We start from the raw sequence: 23493 nt of genomic DNA on the forward strand, positions 1-23493 counted from the left end.
CCTATAAAACACATAAATGTTCAGTCATTTCAGTCATGTCTGACTCTTCATGACCCTATTTGGAGTTTTCTTGGCAAAGATATTAGAGTGATTCACCATTTCCAGCTCATTTTACAGGTGAGGAAACTGAGGTAATTGGGGTTAAGTGATTTGCCCAGAGTCAGACAGCTAGTAAATATCTGAGGCTGGATTTCAACTTGAGAAGATAAGTCTTCCTGACTCCAGGGCCAGTGTTGTATCTACTGGGTGCCTAGGTAGCACAGGAGATGGATTGCTGAGTCTGGAGTCAGAAAGACCTGAGTTCAAATCTAGCCTCACACACTTACAAGCCTAGTGACCCTGGACAAGTCATTTAATCCTATTTTCCTCAGTTTCCTCATCTGCAAAATGAACTAGAGAAAGATATGGCAAACCACTCCAGTACCTTTGCCAAGAAAACCCCAAACAGAGACATGCAGGGAAAGAAAAGATTTATACTTTAGAACTTATAATTAGTTATGGAACCAGAGCTACAGCCCTAGTCTTCTGCATTCTATTCCCACATATCAATTAAATTATTTTACCCTCCATACCCTAGTAGGATGCTAAAGACCCAGCTTCAGTAAGACATGAGCTTACATTCTTCTGTTAGCGGCAATAGATTTTTCTATGAACCACCCTTCTTTCACCAGGTGCCACTCTCGGATCAACATACATTAAGAAAATGGACTTTGAAAAACCAATGCTAACTATGATATTAGACTAATGACATAGCAGCTTGTACTCAGTAAGCTCTCAATAAGTGTTCTGATTTTTTTTATCATGATTATGATAGGTTGTAGGGTGAATAGAATTTTGTTCTATCAGCATTGGAAATGATAGTCTGTTTTTGTATGCATTTTCTAAATTCCATTGTGAGCTTTGATGATCTTGTAGGCTTCTATTCTATAGGTACAATCCCAAGTTTAACAGTTTTCTCACTGTGTCTCACAGCCCTGAATTAGTTGTGAGTGTTGGAAAGATTCTAGAGCCAGCAAAATATTTGAATCAACATATAAGTTGGAAAAGAGAACCTGAATGGCCTTGTGATGCTGAACAACTCACTTAAAATCTATTTGCCTCAGTTTCATCATCTATAAAATGGAGATAATAATAAGCACCTACCTCCCAGGGTTGTTATGAGGACCAAATGAGATACTAATTGTGAAATGCTTAGCACAGTGCCTGGCACATAGTAATTGCTATACAAATGTTGTCATTATTAATTAATCTAGCCCAACCCCCTCATTTTACAGATAGATAAACTAAGGTCCAGAAATATATCTGATTAAGACATATCCAAAAAAATTAGATCTGTGTATAAACTATGCCTGGAAAACAAAAACTGAGGTCTCATATGAAACCTAAGAATTCTATTTTTTAAACATTTTGTCAAATGATCATTTTTATAGCAACAACGAAAACTCAGTTCCGACTTGTTCACTTAGTCAGATGTAATTCTGTAATAAATTGGATGCAGATATCTTTATAATTCATTTTATTAGTATCTTTTAGGACAATTAAGAGTGTACTCCCTTGATCTGGGAAGCAACTCTCAATGCTACAAGGGACTAAAGTAATTTTGAAATAACTGCTCAGCTGAACTTCAATTAATAAGAGCTCAAGATTCATTAAGGTCTTACTAGATGAGGAAAGGATTTGACTTCCTAAAGGTTCAGCACAAACTCATTAAAGCCACATGAACTTTCTTCACTATCTTATCCCAAATCTTCTGATAGATTCCCCACTCAGTATGTGTTTACTCTGCCCAAGGACTTTGATTATCACCTGTGGTTTCTAGGTAAAGGAGATAGTACTGTGTTTGTAGAGTTTTATTTTTGTTTTATTATTCATTTGTTTTTCTGGACCTTCAATTTGATTGATGCACTCTGCTTACAGTGAGGAATTTTCTATACCAATGTAGATTAGCACTGACTCTGCAATGAGAGACTTAGAAAGTTAACTAGGTCACTAAGAAGTTAGATCATAAAGCTATTACGTGTCAAAGGTAGGATTTGGACCTATGTGTTCTTCTGCTTTTCTATCCACTATTCCATATTGCTGATCAGTACTGAGTTACTCTTTTCTCCACTGGGAAAGATAATGTAATTATGTTCTTGCTTACTCTCTCTGGTCTGTGGCCTCTTTTTATCTATGTATCTATGTGTATATGTGTGTATGTGCTTGTGTATTTATACACAGAAAGAGAGAGAGAGAGAGGTCTTAATATGATTTCATAATTTGACACTCTTGTCTTTTATTATAGTTTTTTTCTTTGTCGCTAAATGGCACCATTCACTTATTTTCAAACATATCTATATGTTTGTATGTATATATGTATGTATGTATGTATGTATGTATGTATGTATCTTTAAATTGTGTTCTATACCAGTGGTGTGTCTAGGTAACTTACTTAACTGCAAATGCAGAAATGCTACTAGATCATTTCAGTTTTATTTATGCTGAAAATATAAAACAAAAAGCATTAATGAACTGAAGGTAATCAATTATGAATAGATGAAGATGTTGCTGGCAATGTTATTTACATCTATGAATAACTGCAATTAATATGGTAGCAACAGCACTTCATCTCCTGACATGGCAAGCAGCATTGATGGGATAATTATAAAGAACCTTTGGACCAAAGTTATATATAGTTATAAAGTATATATACATATTTATATATATATATATATATATATAAAGTATACATCTCACCATCTCATATCTCTAGACATCGTTGTTACTCTTTCATTTTCCTCTGATGAACATGGTCTCTGGTTCCAAAATCAAGTTGGACTCCCTCAACGACATATTTCTGTTTATTCACCATTCTTTCAAAATGTGACAAAAATCATTTTCAAAAACAATGAACAAATTAAAGTGTAATTCAGAAGTAAGAGCTTTTACAGCCTTGAAATTTGGGTTAAACATTGGTTTAACTGATTCTGTCCACATTAACAGTTATTCAATGTCAGATATTCTATCTTAAGAGACTGCTCCCTATTTCTGACTTTGTCTCATACCACAGATTAGCAAGAGAAGTATTGTTTCCCTGCTTCTTGGGTATTATGACACAGCCATCATGTTCCAAAGATAAATATATAGGATGATGAGTATTATTATAGATGCAAAATCATGCACAAAGATGTTTAGGGGCTTTTGCATTGTATGTTTGTGTGTATAGACACAAAAAACACACAGACACACTCTCAGATTTACCAGTTGGAGTTGAGCCTTACCTATATGTGATTAGTAAAGATAGGCATACATATCCTAAAGCTATTACTTCATTCAAGCTTATTTAAAATAGATTGTTTAGAAGTAAGCATCTTATGACAATACAGATTTTTCTTGGATTTACGTACCCAACTCAGATATGTTCTCATATCAGTATTCTAAATTGTGCATGAAAAAAATATTTAAAATTCATCTTGTTTAGCAAATTTCTGTTATTTCCACCACTTATATGTTGTGGTACATTCACAAAATAATAAAATGTTTAACCATTTTCCTATCCCCTTAAATAAATAATTGATCAAGTTCCATATACCAAACTCTATAGCCAGTTTTGGCATTGTGCTAAGGTCAGTTAGCACACAGCATTTTGCACACAGTAGGCACTTAATTAAGCATAGTTTAATTGAATTTAATTGGATTATAAATGAAGGTATATTTCAGTGGTGATTAGCTGTTCTTGTTCTCTTTCCGTATAAATCAAGATAATAACAATCTTAACTTTACCTACACTTTAATTACCTTTCTGTCTCTTTTACTCACCCATTTTGCACAATCCATTCAGCAACCCATTGTGTTCAGTTCCAATCCCAACCAAGACTGGAAGAAGTTTCAGTTTCTCTTGATGATAAAAGTTGACTTAATAATGGACCAAATGGATGATAGGATCCTAGGTTTAGAACTAGAAGGCAATTAAAAACTCATCTAATCAAATCTTCTCCTTTTATAGATTAAAGAAGTGAGGCCAAATGACTTGCCCAAGATCATGCAGGTGGTAAATGGCAAGACTATTATTCAAATCCATTTTGGTCATTTGACTCCAAATACAGAGCTCTCCCTTCTGTGGCATACTACTTCGGTTTCTCTCCATACCTGTTTCTTCATCATGGTAAATTAGCTTATGGAAAAGCAAGATCCTCCAAGGAAAATCATGGGGAAATTTCTCAAGTACATTATGATATTGATTCAATGTTGCCTTATTCTATTTACTGGTATTTTATTTTGCCTGATCCTTTATTTGGTCTGATGGCTCTGTAAACAAAACCAATTCCAGGTCTTTAAATAACAACAACAAACAACAAAAATTAAGTTAGCATTTATATATCACCCTAAGGTTTAAAAAGTGCTTTACAAATATTACACCACTTTATCTTCACAACAACTCTGGAAGGTAGGTGCTATTATTATACACATTTTACAGGTGAGGAAACTAAGGTAGAAATTGGTTAAGTGATTTGCTCAGGGTCATACTGTAAGGAAGTGTCCAACATAGGATTTGAACTGAGCTCTGGATTTGAACTCACTCCTGACTCCAGATCCAGTTCTCTATCCATGTTCTACCACTAACATATTTTGGTAAAACCGTTTATTGTTACTCTATGTTCTTTATGGTGAATCGTTTGATGGGAATTAGAGATTTATCTAGAGTTCCTGAATAGAGAAAAGGAGATTCAATTTTCACAAAAAATAAAATAAAATTATCTGAAATTCATCTGACTACATGTTGCTAATTAATATCTTCATTAAAAGAAAACTTGAATTATTTGGGCAATTACTTTGACTCTGCCTCACCAGTTGGAATCTAACTGCCACGGTCCCCTTTCAGTAGCCACCGATTACATCCTAACCCCTCCCAGTTGTCTCATTACATTAAAAAGGATCAAATAGACAGCTGGTATATCACTGATAACTAAGGCACTCTCAGTCATAGCATTAGATACTGGGTCCTTCACTGGCAACCCACTTACAGACTTAATTTCTGGAGAGTTGATCCACAAGGGAATTACTAATAGGTAGTAGCCCTGGGAAGTTTCAGGGATGCTCTTGGTGAAGCAGGAATATGGCCTTGAACTCCAAAGATCTGTCTCTACAGGCAGTACAGTTGAGGGGGAAATAAACAAATTGGATGCATTTGCCAATATGCCTTAGGAAGACAAGCTCCCAGAACTTACCCTGTCTGCTGTACCTCTACCTCTCCAGAAGATGCTGTGAGATCATATTACTTCTCGTTCTAAAATCCTGAACTGATCATGTCCATGAGCTCCTGTCATTGCTTTGGGAATATGGCTTTCTCCTGGAACTTGAAGAAGCTGTTTGTTTTGGCTCCTCCTGTAGCTTTTAGGGTTCTGTGAAACTGATCTTGTAAAACTAAATATTTCCAGAAGTAGTGGAAGCTTTGGAGTATTGATACAGGGTGAGCGCCCAAACGGTGATGTCAGCTTCCAGCATTCTTTACGTGCCACACATCCATTTTTTTTCACATATCTTCTCCCTCCGATTAAAATCTTAATCCTTTAATATAGACATTCATTCCATCCAAAACATAAGGTGTGTGTTCTGTTAATATGGTTTAATGATCATGGATGTAAATAATGTAACATTGTGGACCCTTGATAATTGTTTGACTTTTGGTTTTGGTTTTGTCTTCTTTTTTTTCTTCTGTCTGTACTGATAATCACTTCTTAACTGGTTTATTTCCCAGGTGAACCTGGGGCACTGATAGATTGTGTCAATGATGAAAATTATGGAATTAGAATGAAAAGTTTTAAAATAAAATAATAATTAGCATTTATGTAGCACCTACTGTGTGACAGGCACTGTTCTACATGCTTTATAAATATTATCTCATATTATCCTCACATCAACCCTGGGAGGTAGGTGCTATCATTATCCCCATTTTATAGTTGAGAAAACTGAGGCAAACAGAGGTTAAATGATTTGCCTAGGGTAATAGGGCTAGTAAGTATCTGAGGCTAGATCTGAACTCAGGTCTCCCTCACTCCAGGCCTAGAACTCTATCCACTGCACCACCTAGCTGCCCAAGTCCTGACACACTGAAGGAGATGCAATTGACCCAAGTATGCTAATATACTATATTAAAATACAAATTGAATGGCAACTGTGGCATAGTAGATAGAAAGCCAGCCCCAGGATCCAAAAGACCTGAGTTCAAGTCCAACTTCTGACACATACTGGGTGGTGGCCCTGGGCAAGTCACTTAACTTCTTGATACCCAGGTAGTTTTATTTTTTTTTGTTTATTTTTAGGTAATTGGGATTAAGTGACTTGCCAGGGTCGCACAGTTAGTAAGCATCAAGTGTTTGGTCTGAGGCCAGATTGGAGCTCAGGTCCTCCTGACTTCAGGGTCGGTGCTCTATCCACTGCGCCACCTAGCTGCCTTCAGTACCCAGGTAGTTTTCTACACCTGTAAGTTGCATGGCAGGTCCTGTTTTGCATCTGTAAAGGAAGTAGCCTCACTAGAATTCCCTCCACAGATAAATCACAGACATGTTCTCTCTAAAAATTAAACAACAACTACTACTTAGATATGGCTATCACTACGTAGTTATGTCCTTTTCTTCATGGAGTTGGTGATTAAGCATGGGACATGCTTAAGCAATTCTGACTTCCTGAAAGACTTCCTCAGTTCTGAGGAGTATATACCAGGCAGGACTATATGGAAGTCCTGAAGCTGACTCAGGTTAACAGAATATCTCAAATAAAAATCAGCCCAATACCTTGCTACCAGAGTATTTCCACAGAGACCACATAGGGAAGGAGAAGTAAGTCCCCATTTCAATATCTCACTCCAAGGACTTAAGTGAGACAGCTCTTGGCTCAGTAGATTCAGGAAGACCTGAGTTCAAATCAAGCGTCAGACACTTCCTAGGTGTGTGACCCTGGGCAAGTCACTGAACCTCTGATTGCCTGACAAAATGGATCTACTGGAGAATGAAATGGCAAACCACTCCAGTATTTTTGCCAAGAAAACCCCAAATGCACTCACAAAGGATAAGACATGACTGAAATGACTGAATAACAAAAAAGAACTTAAGTGCCACCATCTCTTGTAATTGGCACAGGTCTGGATCCCAATAGGCAGGTCCACTCTCACTACCTTACATTCTCTTGGCACACCATCCCCAAATAGATCTTTCTATATTCACACACACAATGCAATTGTAACTAACTCAGAATAAGTTGGAAAGCTTGGCTAACCTTACACGTCCAGGCCCCAACTTCTAGGAAACTGAGTATAGCAAATGATGGAAACTCATTGTAGAACTCAAACCCTCATTGTCAAACCCTTCAGCTGGATCTTCTGAATACATTTTTGTTTTCTCTCCTCATTCTGTTTGATCTTGTTACTTATTTACTACTGTTATAGACTTGTTACCACCTTCTTTCTCCCTCTGACTCCCAGCTCAGACCGTGTTTCCAGCCACTGATTTTGACCCTTCAGAACCAAACCCATGTTTCTGGCCCCTCTCATCATGAGGATTGTTCATCATGTCCTTTCTCTCATTCCCAGCCTAGGCCATATAAAGTCCTTAGAATCAGCCTTGGACAGGCCCCCACTTCTGACTTTGTCCCACAAGGGAGTCCAGAGTGACCTATAAAGTTAAGTCTTGGCACACAAAGTAGTGTAGCTGATATGATTCCTGGAATGGAAGGAAAGGGGTAAAGTACATTGAGAACTTATTTTCTCCAAATCACACCATTGTGAGAAAGCTTAGATATAGTATGGAAATGAGGCTCATATTTCACTAACGAAATAAGGGTCATCTTTGAAATGAGACATCTTGACTTGTTTAATGTAGGACAGATACGAAGGGGAAATGTTTGTGCCTAACACTCTTAAGTAATTACTTAAAGACAATCTGATCATGTGAAAATATGGCACTGTAAGTTTGTCAAGGAGGACATAAGAAGTCAGGTGGTAGAATGGGAAGTAAAGAGGAGAGATACCCCATGGGAGTGGTACAGAGCTGTTGTTTAAGCAGGAGCGGTTGAAAGAGCTAAATCAAAACTTCAGAGTTACTCAATCAACATTTACATGCATATGTGTTGTACATAGACAAACACAAAAATTAACCACGTGTCACTTATGCCAACATTTTTCCTATTTTTTAGCCTGCATATTATTTAGATGTGTCATCATTATCATCACCATCCATCAAGCACTTTCATTAGACCCTCTTGTAGTCATGGCACAGTACTAAATATAGACTAATAGTTCATGTTTGTAGGTCGCTTTTACATTTTTTCAAGAACTTTCACATTCAGCCCTTCTCCCCTCTAGTCCACTGTATTCTAAAAATCTCTTTTAGGCAAATTGGCTCATATATTTTAAGTTTCTCAAGATGCACTCTGAATTTTGAAAGGAATTCCACCTTAATAAAGACTCAAAAACAAGGATAAATAGTGTAGCTTCAGGTTTCAGTATCAAATTCTAAACTTAGCTCAGGTTCACAAATTGTTTTTGAACCTGCACCATGGTGTGAACTGGAGCTAAGTTACAAGGTTTGGCATCCTTTGAAATTCCCTTTTCCCTCTGCTATAACTTTAACTCTTTTCTTCCCCTGCTAGCGTTTTAACAGGCTGAGTTGAATTCGCCAAAACCGTCTTCAGTCTCACACTTACTGTCTCACCACTATTCCTTGCCTCCTTCAAATTCCCATTCAAATTCTACTTGCAGGTGCCTGCATTTGTATCTCTTCCTTTACTGCCATTAAAATTGATCCTGCAATTAACTCTTTGTCCCCCTCAAGTGGATGGACTTAGTTTACATTAGAGTTCTTTGCATATGATTAAATGTTTACTTTTTAAGTTGTACTTTAGGCCTTTTCATCCATATATGTCCTATCTCCCCAACAAGAAAACTATTTTCTTTGATTAAAAGGTAGGGTAGAGAGTGGAGGAGGGGAGAGTGTGATTTTGGCAGTATGAAAAGTTCTGGTGTGAAACCCCTTTCCATTTTGCAGATTGATAAGGTGAGTACCTTTTAAGTCTCCAAGAGAAAGGATTTGAACCCAAGTCTGAGTCCAAGGTCAACCTTCTATCCATGACTGCCATCCTATTTTTCTAGTTCTTTGCTATCAAGAAACATATATTTTGAATTTTTAAGTACCTACTATGTTCTGGGTAGGCAGTTAGTTGGTTAAAAAAAAATGGATAGGATATGGTACCTGGAGTTAGGAAGACTCCAAATCCACCTCAGGTACTTAGTAGCTATGACACTGGGGAAGTCATTTGACCACTGTCTGCCTCAATTTCCTTAGCTGTAAAATGGGGATAATAATAGGATCTCTCTCACAGCGCTGTTGTGAGAATCAAGTGACATAACACATGAAAAGCTCTTTGTGAACCTTATAGCACTAAGTAAATGTCTGCTATTTTTGTTGTTATTAATGTTACCATGGCAGGTGCTGGAAATACAAAAGTATGAATGAATTGGTGCCTCCCCTCAAAGAGTTTACATTCTATACAATAATTTGTATAGTGCCCCAAATTTTTTACAGACTAATTTCTAGTAAACAGATATTGGTATGTTGAATCAAGTTGGCATATAAAGGAGAAGAGCTTTTACGGACATCTTTTTTATCCAATTAAGATGCATTTGTTTGTAGAAGCAATCTAATTAGTGGGCATTATTCCAGAGGTCAGTCTGACCTGGTTTTCGCCAGCTATAAATCAGAATTTTCTTCCTGTATTTAACCATTACATTTGGGACAGATTTTCTGAAAGGATGAGGGAAATGATACTTTCTTGATCATCTCTAAAAAGCACTATTGACCACATTATCAAAATCTTTCATTTTGGTTTTCCACGAGTTTTTTTTTTACTGGTATAGGTCTGTCACATATTGTACATTAATTCCCACAATTAAAGAGTATGGGCAGAAAGTATGTCATATGAAAAAAAATCAGAAATGCAGTTCCCCATTGTTCACCTCTCACCCTTTCTTTCATTCTCAGCCCTTCCCCATAACCTCACACATGATAATAGCTCCAATCTTTGTCAAGCCCTTCCCCCCTCTACTCAACTCTGAGTGCATTTAGTATTTATTACCCTACCTCCAGCTCCCATGGTCATGTTTTACTTCTGTCCTATAAAAGCAAGAGTAGCTTTTAAAATGTAGAAATGGAAGATGATGGTGTAGTGCGAACATATATGAAAGTTGGAAGAAAATAGAGGAGATATCATAGAACATTTATTCTGTGCTTCATTCTTTTTGCCACTCCCTAACAAAATCCAGTCATCTTTGTTCATAAAAATAGTCTAGGGATTCTCACAATCACTGTCAGAAATATTATGCAATTTTAACTGGAACCTTACTGCTGCCTTAGAAATCATTTTATTCTTCTTTGATTGATCCTAACCCTCTCCTCTCATCTCAAGGCCCCAGCATAAATCCCCACTTGTGTAGCCAATGACTTTGCCTCCTCTAGAACTAAGAATGTTGAGGCCATCCCTCTGAGCTCCTTCTGCTCCCTTTTTCTACGACTCACAATAGCTCTTATGTTCAGCCATTATCCCCTAATTTACTCTAATTTCGGAGTGTAAGGAGGCCTTTCTTGCCAAGGCCCTGTAAATCTCTATGATTGGTGGAGCTTTGGGCTAATCGACACATCAATCCTGACACGAGTTTTCTCACCTGTAACATGAGAATGCTGGCTGATGATGAAGCATGCTGCCCATCTCCTGTCAGAGAAGTGATGTACTGGAAGGACAGAATTGAGGCATCCATTTTCAGACACAGTCAATGCGGGAAAATGTTCTACTTGACTATATATATTTAAGGAATAGAGTAGATGAGCAGTGATAGTGATTTCCCTCCACCAAAAAAAAAAACAGAAGAAGAAAAGAAAGAGTATCAGTGAAACATTTAAAAATACACAGAACAGAGTAGAAGGAAATTCAGAAGGGGAATCATTTCCCTTTCAGTCACTTCAGACAAGTAAGCCATTGTTGGTACTATCCTGTTAAATTTTTATACTTTTTAAAAAGTGAGATGCACATAATAGAGATTCACCATTTCATATACAAACCCTTTCTTCTGTTATTTTTTTTTTGCTGAAATGTTCATGTTCATAAAAAGGAAAAATAAAATTTAAAGTAAAAAAAAAAATGAAGAGATTGGATTGGATACTCCTAGAGCCATGGTAAGATCCTGGGATTGTATCTCCTTTTGGAATTATATTCATCAATTACAGTTATCTCTTCCACATCAACACTTTACCCATAATGGTTTCAATATATCATGAATTGGCATAAGAAATTAAATGGGGGGGGCAGCTAAGTGGCACAGTGGATAGAGTACTGGCGCTGGGGTCAGGAGGACCTGAGTTCAAATCTAGTCTCAGACACCTGACACGTACTTGCTGTGTGACTCTGGACAAGTCACTTAACCCCAATTGCCTCATTAAAAAAAAAAAAGAAATTAAATGGGAACTTGAGGGAGTTTTACAAAAGCTGCAGACAACACACAAAGGCCAGCAGATGACACAGAAAAAATCTAGACACTTAGAAATGCATAAAATATATGTATAGTATTGTATAATATCACATGTTTTATCTTTTAATACCATATTAATTCAGACTTCTTCTCTGGTACAAAAGGAGGGCCAAAAAGTTTTACCCAGATTTTTCAGATCACAGAGGCACCACACCCCTAACCTCTGTGATGTGGAAGACATAACTGTATTCCTTCTCTCAAGCTCATCAGGAACCTCTCTTTTTCCATTGCCACCTTTTCTTCATTCAAGGTTCTTCTCATGTGCTTCCTCCTACAGAAATCTTCCCTGATTTCCATATTTGCTCTCTCCCACCTCCAGTTTTCCTAGAGCACCAGTTCCTATGTTTCCCATGTTCTTAATTCCCACCTTATGTTTGTATTTTTCTGTGTACTGAGGTATAGTTCTTCTATAGTCAATCAGTCAATAAGCATTTATTAAGCACTTACCATGTGCCAGGCATTATGCTAAGTGTTGGGGATACAAAGAAAGGAAAAATATTTATGGTCTCTGTTCACAAAGAACTCACATTCTAATGGAAGGATAGGCAAATAGGCAAATAACTGTGCTTACAAGATATATACAGGGTTAATGGAAAGTAATCTCATAATATGGCTAATATGGAAATATGTTCTGCATGATTTCACATGTATAATTGATATCATATTTCTTGTCTTCTCAGTGTGTGGGGGAGAGACTAGGGGGAGGAAGAAAATTCAAAACTCATTTTTTTAAATGAATGTTTAAAATAAATAAATAATAATTTTTTAAAAAATAGAAAGAAATCCCAGAGGGAAAGGCTGCCAGCAGAAGGTAGGATCTGCACTAGGAAGGAAGCCAGAGAAACTAGGAGGCAAAGGGAAGAGAGGAGGGAGGACCACCCCAAGCATGGGGATTTGGGGGAAGGGGGAGCAGCCAATGAAGAGACGCTAAGTTAGGACATAGAGGAACAACAAACTAGCTCTGATTGCTTTTAAATGCTAAAAAAAGATTTTATGTGTGATCTTGGAGGTAATTAGGGAGCCACTGGAATGATGGGACAAGGGCACAAGTAGATAGTACAGAGTTGAATTGATTCACCAAAGAACAAAGAGAGTGAAGAGATGAGAGTGTATCTAGTGTAGTTCAAGTCCCAGAAGGCAAGAATTGTTTTTGTCCTTGTAGATACAGCAACTAGCATAGTGCCTTTCACAAGGTGGACATTTAATGAATGTTTATTCTATTTCATTGAATCAGAATAAGTGAAGTCCCTAATTCACTGTTCGTACTCTTTGATGATCTTTAAAACGTTTTGTTCCACAACCTTCAAATAGGGTAAAATTTAGACGTTTTACTTCTATTTACCTTCAACCATTTTTTCCGTATACTTGATCTGTGACACTGAAAAGAATCATTAAAATAAATGCATAATTTCTGGTTAAATACTTACAACTACAAAATTAGGATCAATAGATACATCATTGTATGGGATTTAATCCTGTCTGTTTCTTATTGGTATGTTTAATTTTTTTGTTGTTCAAGTCATTCAGTTACATCCGACTCTTCATGACGCCATGGACCATAGGACACCATCCCTTCTATCCTCCGCTATCTCTCAAACTCTGTCCAAGTTCACATTCACTGTTTCCATGACACTATCTATCCATCTCATCATCTGCCATCCCCTTCTAATTCTTCCTTCAGTCTGCCATCACCAGGATCTTTTCCAATGAGTCCCATCTTTTCATTATGTGGCTTAAGTATTTAGGCTTCAGCCTCAGTATTTGACCTTCCAGTGAATAGCTTGAATTAAGTATTGACTGATTTGACCTCCTTACTATCCAAGGGACTCTCAGATCTATTTAATTAGGCAGATATGTTTAACTGGGGAGGTGGCTAGGGTATTGAACTTGGAGTCAGGAAAGTCTGAGTTCAAATCCTGCCTCAGATACTTACTAGCTTTATAATCCTAGACAACTCACTGAACTACTTTCAGCCTTATTTTCCTCATCTATAAAAATAGCACCTACCTCACAGGGTTGTTGTGAGGATAAAATGAGATAATATATGTACAGCACTTTATAAACCTTAAAGTGCTACAAAAATTAGCTATTCTTATTGTTGTTGCTATTTGTCCTTTATTCTCCAAGAGGACCATGACATCAGGGAGGTGATGCCATGATGTACAAGTGAATTGGATTTAAGTGAGGGAGGACTATGCAAAGTCAGCCTCACTTTCTCCTCTGGAGCCATCTGGGTGACGCGGCCGCTGCAGTGATGAGCATGAGACCAGCTCAATACTTTTAAACCGGAGGCACATTGATGAGGTGGGAGACAGCAAGATGGCAGAAGCTCTGTTTATTAAGTGCTAGGAGCTTTCTTTTATAGCCTTAGAAACACCTGATCAAAGCATGATCTCCACATGATAGCCAATCACCAAGTCTGCTGGACACCGGCAGCCCTCGTGTCAGGGGTATGAGTAGGATTTTTCTCCCGATGAGAGGAGAGCCGAGCCAACCATGAGAGCTACGTGTCAGCAAAGCAGAGGTCTTGTGAGACTTCCTTGTTTTTGCCACGCAACAGGTTGTGACCCTCAGCTTCTGCCAAGAGAAACTGGAACTCCCATGGGAAAATTCTCCCAACATCTGGGTATCTGGGTCCAGTGGCCATCAGGATGACTAGAAATGGCCCTGGATGCAGTAAGAGACCTTGGCCTTTTTAAGCTAAGGTCTTTAATAGATCTCAGTTTGACTGGGGCAATGCCTCATTCAGTGATTAAGGCTAGGTAAGAAATAAGGCAGAGAATGGCCTCTTTTACCTAGTCCAAAAAAAAAAAATCAATCTGCAAGGGAAGACCCACAGACCAAAACAGAAACAATCTCTATAAAAATTAGCTAGTATTATTATTGTTATTATTATTTTTGTAATGACTGAGGAGAAGAGACAGAGGGAGAGAAAATGAGAGAGACTAAGAAAGAGGAAAAGAAGAGCAAGAATAAGGTAGGTGGCTGGATAATGACTAAAATGAAGTAATATGATAATGCTGACAGAAATGATAAGCAGATCAATAAAAGTAACCACTTAAGATAACCGAAGTCAGCATTCTCCAATTTATCCATTTAAAGCAAGGTTATTAACACTAAGTTGGGCTTTGGTGGCCAGGGATTCACTTAGTACATTTCTTGCATCCTTTAAAGATTTTTTGAGATTTTTTTTGTTGTTGTTAAATCTTCTGTCCAACTGAGTAAGCCATTTCTTCTTATTTGAAAACTTTTTTGAGGTAAGCCTGCTCATTGGTTAGCATTTTCTCTCAGTCCTCAGTCAGCAGTTGGCAAGGATCTGAGTTGATATCTTTGTACCACACGAAGTGTCTTTTCTTTTAAAAAGGCACATTTCTCTCAAATAACTTAGTACCAAAAGTTGGTTTTGATGGCTGGCTCCATTTGTGTAATAAAATTGTGTCTGACATCTGTTTAATACAACTACACGAGGCTTTTAAGTGAAGGACAAACCTCAGAATAAAGGCTGATAGAAACCTGCTGCTGGTGGGGCACGTGTGCATGTAGAGTTGATTCATCTTGTCAGCTGTTATTATCTTTTTATCTGGATTGAGTTAACTTGGGATTTGTACTTTGTAACTCATGGAAAAGATCCGCTTTTGTTTTCTTTTTACCAGATAGGAAAAGTCTTCTGGCAGAGGTCTTCAAAGGCTCTTAAGTCAGTAGCATCATGGAAATTTGGCCGTAACCCGAGCCCTTGGATAGATATAAACTTTAGTTAATGTTATTTAACAGACCGTTGTTCTGTAATTTTTCATTGCTTTATTTTATGTTAGCATAGTCACTCATAGTCAAGAGTGAGCCTGTATGTATGTTCCTAGTATTGTGTAGTGTTGTGTAATTGTAAATTTTAAATTTAAATTGGATAAATAAACATGAAAATGCAGCATGAATTAAACATCTAAAGGCCTTCTGTACTGTTCAGCTTGCATTCCATTAAACTCAGCACAGAACATAGAATTGAGGCCTTTTATTAAATAAGAAATTGAACAACTAGGTTATTTTATTGGAGTGCACCTCGACTCATTTGATCTTTCCCCCTTTTAAATGAATTTTTGATTGGTTTTAGTTTTACTACAACTCAGAACTAAAAGCTAACTATTCTAATCTATTCTGTCTCTTAGTGGGAACTTTGTACCTTTAACAGAAAAGAAGAAATATCTGGCTGCTGTACTGTACACTTCGGGAATTCTGGGGATGGATTTTTTTTTTCAGCTCAAATGATGTAATATATCTAAAGTACTTTCTAAATGTTAAAGTGCTATATGAATCCTAGTTATCATTATTATTATTATTATAAGCACCTACAAATCCAGTCTCAGATACTTACTGTCTGTGTGACCCTGAGAAAGTCACTTAAAAACTGTTTGCCTCAGTTTCCTCAACTGTAAAATGGGAATAATAATAGTGACTACCTCCCAGAGTTGTTGTGAGGATCAAATGAGGTAATATTTGTAAAAAGTACTTAGCACAATGCCTGGAAATTAGTAGGCACTCAATAAATGGTTATTCCCTTTCTCTGTCTTCTTGTCTCTAGACTAAACATTCCCAGTCCTTATAACTGATTATTCTATGTCATGGCATCCAGTTGCCTTCACCTTCCTTGTCACCAACCTTTAGACACACTCTAATTTGTCAAAAATGCTTTCTAAAATATATTGCTCATTACTGTCTTCCAGATGTGGTTCAAATAATGACAGAATATAGCAGAACTACTATTAATTTGATTCTGGATATTATGCCTACATTAATGCATCATCATACTACGTTTAGGGTTTTGGCTGCCTTGTCACACCATTCACCTATATTTATTTTCAGTCTACTTAAGAAGTCACGAGATCACTTTAATAAAAATCATTGTCTATACACATCTCCATCTTAAGACTAAATGAGACATTTTAAAGCACTTAGCACAGTGCCTGGTGCCCAGAAGGTGCTTAATAAATGCTTAGTCCTTCCCCTTCCTTTCTCATCTTATACTTGGATTATGTTTTTTACCTCAAATGCAGAACTTTAGATATTTTCCTATTCAATTTCTTCTAATTCCAATATGTTGAGATTTTTCTGGATCCTAACCATATTATCCCATGTATTGGCCATCCATCCCATATTTATGTCATCTGTTAATATGATACACATGTCTTCCATATCTTCATCTGAGACATATTTTTAAAGAGTTTGTAGTCTGGCAAGCTGCCGACAATTAGTCATGTTCTTTTTACTCACGTGTATGTGTTCTATCTCATCTATCCTTAAACAATAAGTAATAAAGCATTTCAAGATACATATTTCAAAAATCAGAATCACCGAGCATTACTTTTCTTTATGATGCAGCCAAAAGTCATTACTTTTCCCCAAATATTCTAAAAATGCAGGACAAAATGGAACCTGCCTTATGACTTATTACTTGATCTCATTTTCTGCTGCTAAAATCCTTCCTGAACCTCAAAGTCTAGCTTAGATGAGCCTCAATGAAGCCTTCCTTGATGCGCCCATTGAGAAGCAACCTCTCCTTTCTCTGAACTCCAATAGTGCTTTGTTCCTCTCCTAGGCATTTGTCATAGTCTATTTTGTATTACAGTTATTTGGGCATTTGTCATCTCTCCTATTTGGCTGAAGGACCTTGAGGGCAAAGATTTATGTTTTATTTTTGTATCTTACCCTATTGGTGCTTTAAATATATTCTTAATACCTGTTGAATTTGATTTAACTTATGCATTCCTCAGTGTCCAAAATATTAGTAAATTCCCTCTGTTGTAAAGTAAGCCCCTGGTGTAGTCCAAAAATTAGTCCATTCCAGAGTAAGCCTAAACAAAAATTAAATAGTCATAGGATTATAGATTTAGAAATGAGAGAAACCTTAGAAGCCATCAAGTCCAATCTATCATTTTATAGATGAAGAAACTGAGGCAAATAGAGTTTTAAAAACTTTCCCAGGATCACAAAGCTAGTAAGTATCTAAGACAGGATTTGAACCCAAGTCTTCCTGACTCCATGTCTAGTGTCCTTGTGGCCTGAAGAAGTCTAAAGGAAGTCAGTCCTCTTTTTGTCCTCATCATTCATTCCCAGAATAGTAGTCTTTATTTTCTACCTTCAGAACTGAGACTCATGTCATTGAAAAAAAGAAAATGCATCAGTTCTCTCTGTGAGAAAATTATGCAACTCAAGCTAATTTAAAAAGAATCTGGCATCAATCAATAAGTTATTCTTCTGAAATAATCCTTAAACACTAAGTATTCCAACCATATCTTCTTGTGTATTTCCAATGGAAGAGTAGACGCTTTTAGAGAGTTATGTGGTGGTGGCATGGCCTCCTCTTCACTCCTTTACAATCAATGTTTGGCCACCAGACATAGTGTCTAGCCAATAGCCTCATGCAAACAATTCCCAGATGTGTTTCATGTAGTGTAATCACGATAACATGGCCACCTTCTGGATTTCCCCATAAAAGGCATCTTTTATGGGTGGATAACTCATGTTGACAGCTTGTGGACTGCTTAAATTCCTCGGGCAATTTCTCTTCTGGTCACCCCTTCTGCACCAAATTCAGAGTTTCGGCCCGCTTATAACACCACGCAGCTGCAATTGTATGATGTGAGCAGTCTAAAGAGGTGGATCAGGAAGGTCTCAGTACAAAAATTCTCAGTGGTGATGTCACAGAATATTCTAGAATATGTAATGGGAGATGACTTGGGCATCAGCATTTGACATTGGTCTATCAGGCTTCTAAATAACTGTAGGATCATAAGCCCTAAACAGAAAAGTATAGGGTAATGAATTCACTGAAAAGAAAAAATATGATTATTTCCCTTAATGCCATCTATTACAGGACAGCTTGGTGGCACAATGGATAGAGCTTCAGACTTAGAATCCAGAAGACCTGAGTTCAAATCTGGCCTCAGACCCTTATTAGCTATGTGACCCTGGGCAAGTCACTTAACCTTGTTTGCCTCAGTTTCCTCCTCTGTAAAATGAGCTGGAGAAGGAAACAACAAACCACTTCAGCATCTTCAAAACTGAAAACAAGAACACCCCAAATGGGATCACAAAGAGTCAGAAACAACTGAAATGACTCAACAACAACAACCAAATGTCTGTTACAGCCAAGCTATTAGTATTTTTGGTTAGCATCTTCCTTGTTAATAACACCCAACAATAGAAATCTAGTTGTACTTCCCTTTATACCATAATAACACCAGTGGTATGGGAATATGTGCAAAAATATGTATTTTAGTCTTTCTTCACAAGATTTTTTTGGCTAAATTTTAATATTTTTAAATAAAACAATGCCCTAAAATTTTACTATCCCAAAATCTATATTCCAAGTCAGGTTTGCTCTAAGTAAAAGAGCTTAACAACCTCTCTTTTGAGTCCTGTTATGAGATATATAAAAACATCAATAAACACAATGAAATGGAATGGTCATTGAAGTATAAGATTAACAATAAAAGAAAGAAAAGGTTTTGCTCATCAGGCAATGTGGGTGGTCTGGTGGAAAAGAACTGGGCTCTACAGATCAAGACAAACCTGAGATCAAAGATCAGCTCTGTTACCTACTTACTGTGTGACTCTGAGCAAGTCACTTCACCTTTTGGGTCCTCAGCTTCCTCATTTATAAAAGGAAGGGGTTCAATTACAGTGATCTCCAAAATACTTTTTGGGTCCAAATCCTGTGATCCTAAAAATTAAAATTATAGCTGAACAGATTAGCTCACTTTCCAATTCTCTGCATCTTTCCCATGCACCTGATCCTCATTAGCTTGTGTATTTGGACAATAAAGTTCTTTTACAGATCATTGAACTTGAAGATACCCCATTTCTTAATCTAGAGTCACATTTTTCTGATTTTGTTAGATAGCATGTTTATAGGCCTATATGTTCTGTACATGTGTCCTTAATATTTTTAAGTGAAGCTGCTAGATTGACTCTTGGTGTGTTAGTGGAACTGAACCAATCCCCAAGCATCCAGTAGTATTTAGGGCCTTCTGAATGAGTAAAGCCTGCCTTGAACTTTACATCACTCACTGGCATTTGCCGCACTTGTTATCATATGCCAGGCTCGGATTTCTAGTCCATCCAAGGCCTTTCCCTCAAGAGAGGCATCTTCTTACTGGTAGCTACCATCTGTGTTGACCTATCGGTCTCTGTTTTGCCTGTTTCTTCTTCTAACAACACATTCCTCTACTGTGTTAATTTACATTTAGAAAATCCTGGTACCAGGGCTAGGAAGGCGCTTGAACTCGTGTGGTGTTGTTGCGTGGTGGTTTCCATTATGTCTGACTCTTGACCCCATTTGGGGTTTTCTTGGCAAAAATAATGGAATTGTTTGTCATTTACTTCTATAGCTCATTTTACAGATGGGGAAACTGAGGCAAACAGGATTATTAATTGATTTGCCCAGAGTCACACAGCTAGTAAGTGTCTGAGATCAGATTTTGACTCAGGGAAATGAGTCTTCCTGACTCCAGGCCCAACACTCTATCCACTGTGCCACCTACCTGCCTATGTATGCGTCTTTAAAGTGCCTATACTCCCTTCTTGTAGCCAATGTCCCTTAAAGCACCTGGAAAAAATCACTAGCTCACTACTCTACAACTTGAAGTTGAGAGGACAGGGTGAATAGTCATCCCATAGTCATTTTCATGTTCAGTATATTTTAATGGGGCAGTTAACAGGTTAAGCTTTCTCATTGTAACTGTAACTTTTCAGATGCAAGATGGTAGTTCTGGGGGAGGGGTAAGGCAGTGTTGATGATGAATAAAAGTTTATTAATAAACTTCAGAAGCTAGGCTGTTCACAGAGCAATACACACCTAATTACAGAAATGACATCCCAACACTGAAGTGTGGGAGGTATTGGTATGTTTTTTTCAACTAAACTTTCACTAGGAGCTTTCATTGTCTAGCACTAAGAGACATGAAGATAATACTGAAGAATTGTGGGCTGCTAAGAAATTTTGCTGACTTCTGTGTTTTGAAAACATGCCAATTCTAGGCCAGAGGGGAAGCAGAATGCTTGAAAGTGTATGATTTTGAAAGATTCCAGCACAAGTTAAATATCTTGAACTTTCCTTGCAAAGAAGCCCATTTTTTCTTCAAGTGATATTTGGACATCTTGAGTAAGGAGGCTTTGGAGCATAACTCTTGTTAAGGCCTTGAAAGCACAGCTGAGATGCATTAGGCAACTCCTGTGGTTAGAACAACCTACCTGCACTAGGGAAAATAGATGCCTGCAGTTCACAACCCATCCATGCCTATCTATGCTTTAGAAAGTTCATCCTTGTAAAAACCCAGAAATTCTATGTAAGAGGAACGATTTGGCTTCAATATGCTTAGAGTGTTCCTTGTGTTCTCTTGATGTTAAATGGAGGTCAAACAGTATTGAAATTATCATTACTCGTTGACGTTGGATATCAAAAAAGGGGCCCAAATATTTATTTTAAATAAATAAAATTAAATATTTAAAGTTAAAGTTTCAATTAAAAAAGTTAATTATTGAGCATCTGGCATTGTTGCTATTATTCTTCCATAGAAAATGGGTTCATTTATTTCATTACTTCCTTCCTTTCTTCTCCCATTCACCATTAAAGGACATAAAGATTCCTTATATAAACTAGGGAAGATGTTCTTTATGTAAACTAGGGTAATTGAAAACAACAGCAACAAGACTTCAACTTGTGGACTGCCATGTATTTGGAGCATAGCTCTTGTTAAGGCTTTGAAAGCACAGCTATTTGAACTTAATCTATTTATTTTATAATGAACAGATCAAAGTGTCATCCCTTCTGGAAAACTACTTCAGAGTCCCAATTTTAAACCATGCTTTATATTCCTTCAGAAACCTGGATTCCAAAATAGAAGAAAACACCAATAACCAACTGCCACACAGCTACTTCTGCAATCTAATGTGAGCTTTCCTTTTTTTCTTTCTATGTTTGAAAATTGGCACTGGATTTATGGGCATAGGTCTGATAATATCTAGAGAACAAGAGCAAAAACTCTGGAATTTAAATAAAATGTTTTGAATAGACTAATAAATATTTCTGTATTTTCCTGATGGAGTTATTTTATTAAGCTAGAAATGGATAGATATCATAAATGCTGGCCCAGTGGGAAACATTAAATTTGCTAGAAGAAAAGAGATGGATGTGAAGTTACTGTTTTTCTCACATGAAAATAAGTCCTTTATTATATAAATCCTTTGAGGGTTAATTGTCCACTAGATGGACTTTTTGTCGCTTTCTCCATCCATCTATTTCCAACATACAGAACACCCATGGAGAAACTAAACCTTGTTGACATGAGCAAGAATAGGTTTATCATTTTCAAGACCCTTACCCAAGACAATCTTAAATAACACTAGACCCAGTCCTATATTGTTTAGAAGTAGTTTTCTCTTTGCTTTCCCAGAGCAAATTTGCATCTTTTTAGAATTAAACACATCTTTTGTTTACATTTTAAAATATGCATTATTACTAAATTACTATAGAAAATAAATTCTATTCTAGGTTGTAGAAATATTCATAAGAAAGAAAGAGAACTTATCTTCATTTGGAAGGATAACTCTATTTAATCACAGATTTGTTTTTAAAGATGTCTCTTTAAATATATTCCTTGTCAACTGGGATATGCTATGCCTTCAGAATTACATAGAGTTCCCATGGGGATGTAGTCCACTGGGGGGAAAATAGGGAAAACAATGTTTCATTAAAAAGGCCACATAATTTTTCTCCTGTCCATTTTCACAATTATATTTCATGAGAGACAAACACTGAGAGAGAGAGAGAGAGAGAGAGAGAGAGAGAGAGAGAGAGAGCACTCTCTAAACTTCGAACCAACAGAGGATTTACTCAATTAACTTTCCAATTTCCAGTTAATTGTATTTGTGCCTTGGTATATATATTTAAAAGTGTGATTTCTGAAACACATATTGTTATTTATATTATTCATTTTATTCCTGTATGTGACCTATATAATTATGTTTTGATTATAGTAAGAATGTGTTAAATCCATTGCAGAGCAAATCAATAGTAACAGCAAGCCTCATTACAGTTGAAATAAAACAATGTAAGCTCCCTTGAGAATGTGTACAGTCTTTCATATCGCATCTTCCTCATCACCTATTCATGCTAAACTAAGCACCTTCATATCCAATGAGAACAATGACAGAAAATAATGTAATTTCAATGTGGCATACAAGTATTGATTTTAAATATTGTGTATGTTTTATTGTATATTATTTTATTTTAAATATGTTTTATTAATATTTATTATTAAATATTGTGTATGATTTTATTAAAATATTGTGTATTATATTATTCTTAAGAGCCCATTTTCTATGGAAGAACAATAGCAACAATACTAATTGCTCAATAATTAATTCACGTCAATATCTTTTTATGTATATCGTATCTCCTGATAGCTGTGTACAATTTAAATGACCTATGTTTTTTTTCTTTTGTGTCTTTAACACTATGAAGCCAGGAACATTGTATGCTGACTGAGAGTTGTGAATTTTAAATCTAAGTTGAGCTACTCATTTTTGTTTTGTAATCCATTGACCTGTGACACCATGGCTTAAATTATTGGACAATGACTGATTGGTTTCTACATCTATTAACAGTTTGTATGTTTGTGGTACTTTAAGTCCAATCTATAGCAACTGTTGGTTGTGGATAAACTTCATGAATCAAGCTGCCAAGTTTATACTGAAGAATGTCCATCTATTTCTGTAAATATTTCATGGCACTTGATTGTTCACGTAGAGCCAAAAGAGTCTTGTTGTTGTTGTTGTTGTTATTTTCATTTTCCCTAGTTTAAATAAAGAAATCTTTATGTTCTTTAATGGTGAATGGGAGAAGGAAGGAAGGAAGGAAGGAAGGAAGGAAGGAAGGAAGGAAGGAA

The 23493-nt window shown here is 36.7% G+C and overlaps 1 protein-coding gene across 1 annotated transcript in view; it reads left to right on the top strand.

Moving 5' to 3' along the window:
- The window catches only part of KCNQ5 (potassium voltage-gated channel subfamily Q member 5), a 680699-nt gene that overhangs the window by 403169 nt on the left and 254037 nt on the right, over positions 1–23493 (top strand). The gene's annotated exons all lie outside the window — the stretch shown is intronic.

The sequence above is a fragment of the Vombatus ursinus genome, unplaced genomic scaffold (genome assembly GCF_900497805.2).
Source record: "Vombatus ursinus unplaced genomic scaffold, bare-nosed wombat genome assembly UNPS02009835.1, whole genome shotgun sequence".
NCBI lineage: Eukaryota > Metazoa > Chordata > Mammalia > Diprotodontia > Vombatidae > Vombatus > Vombatus ursinus.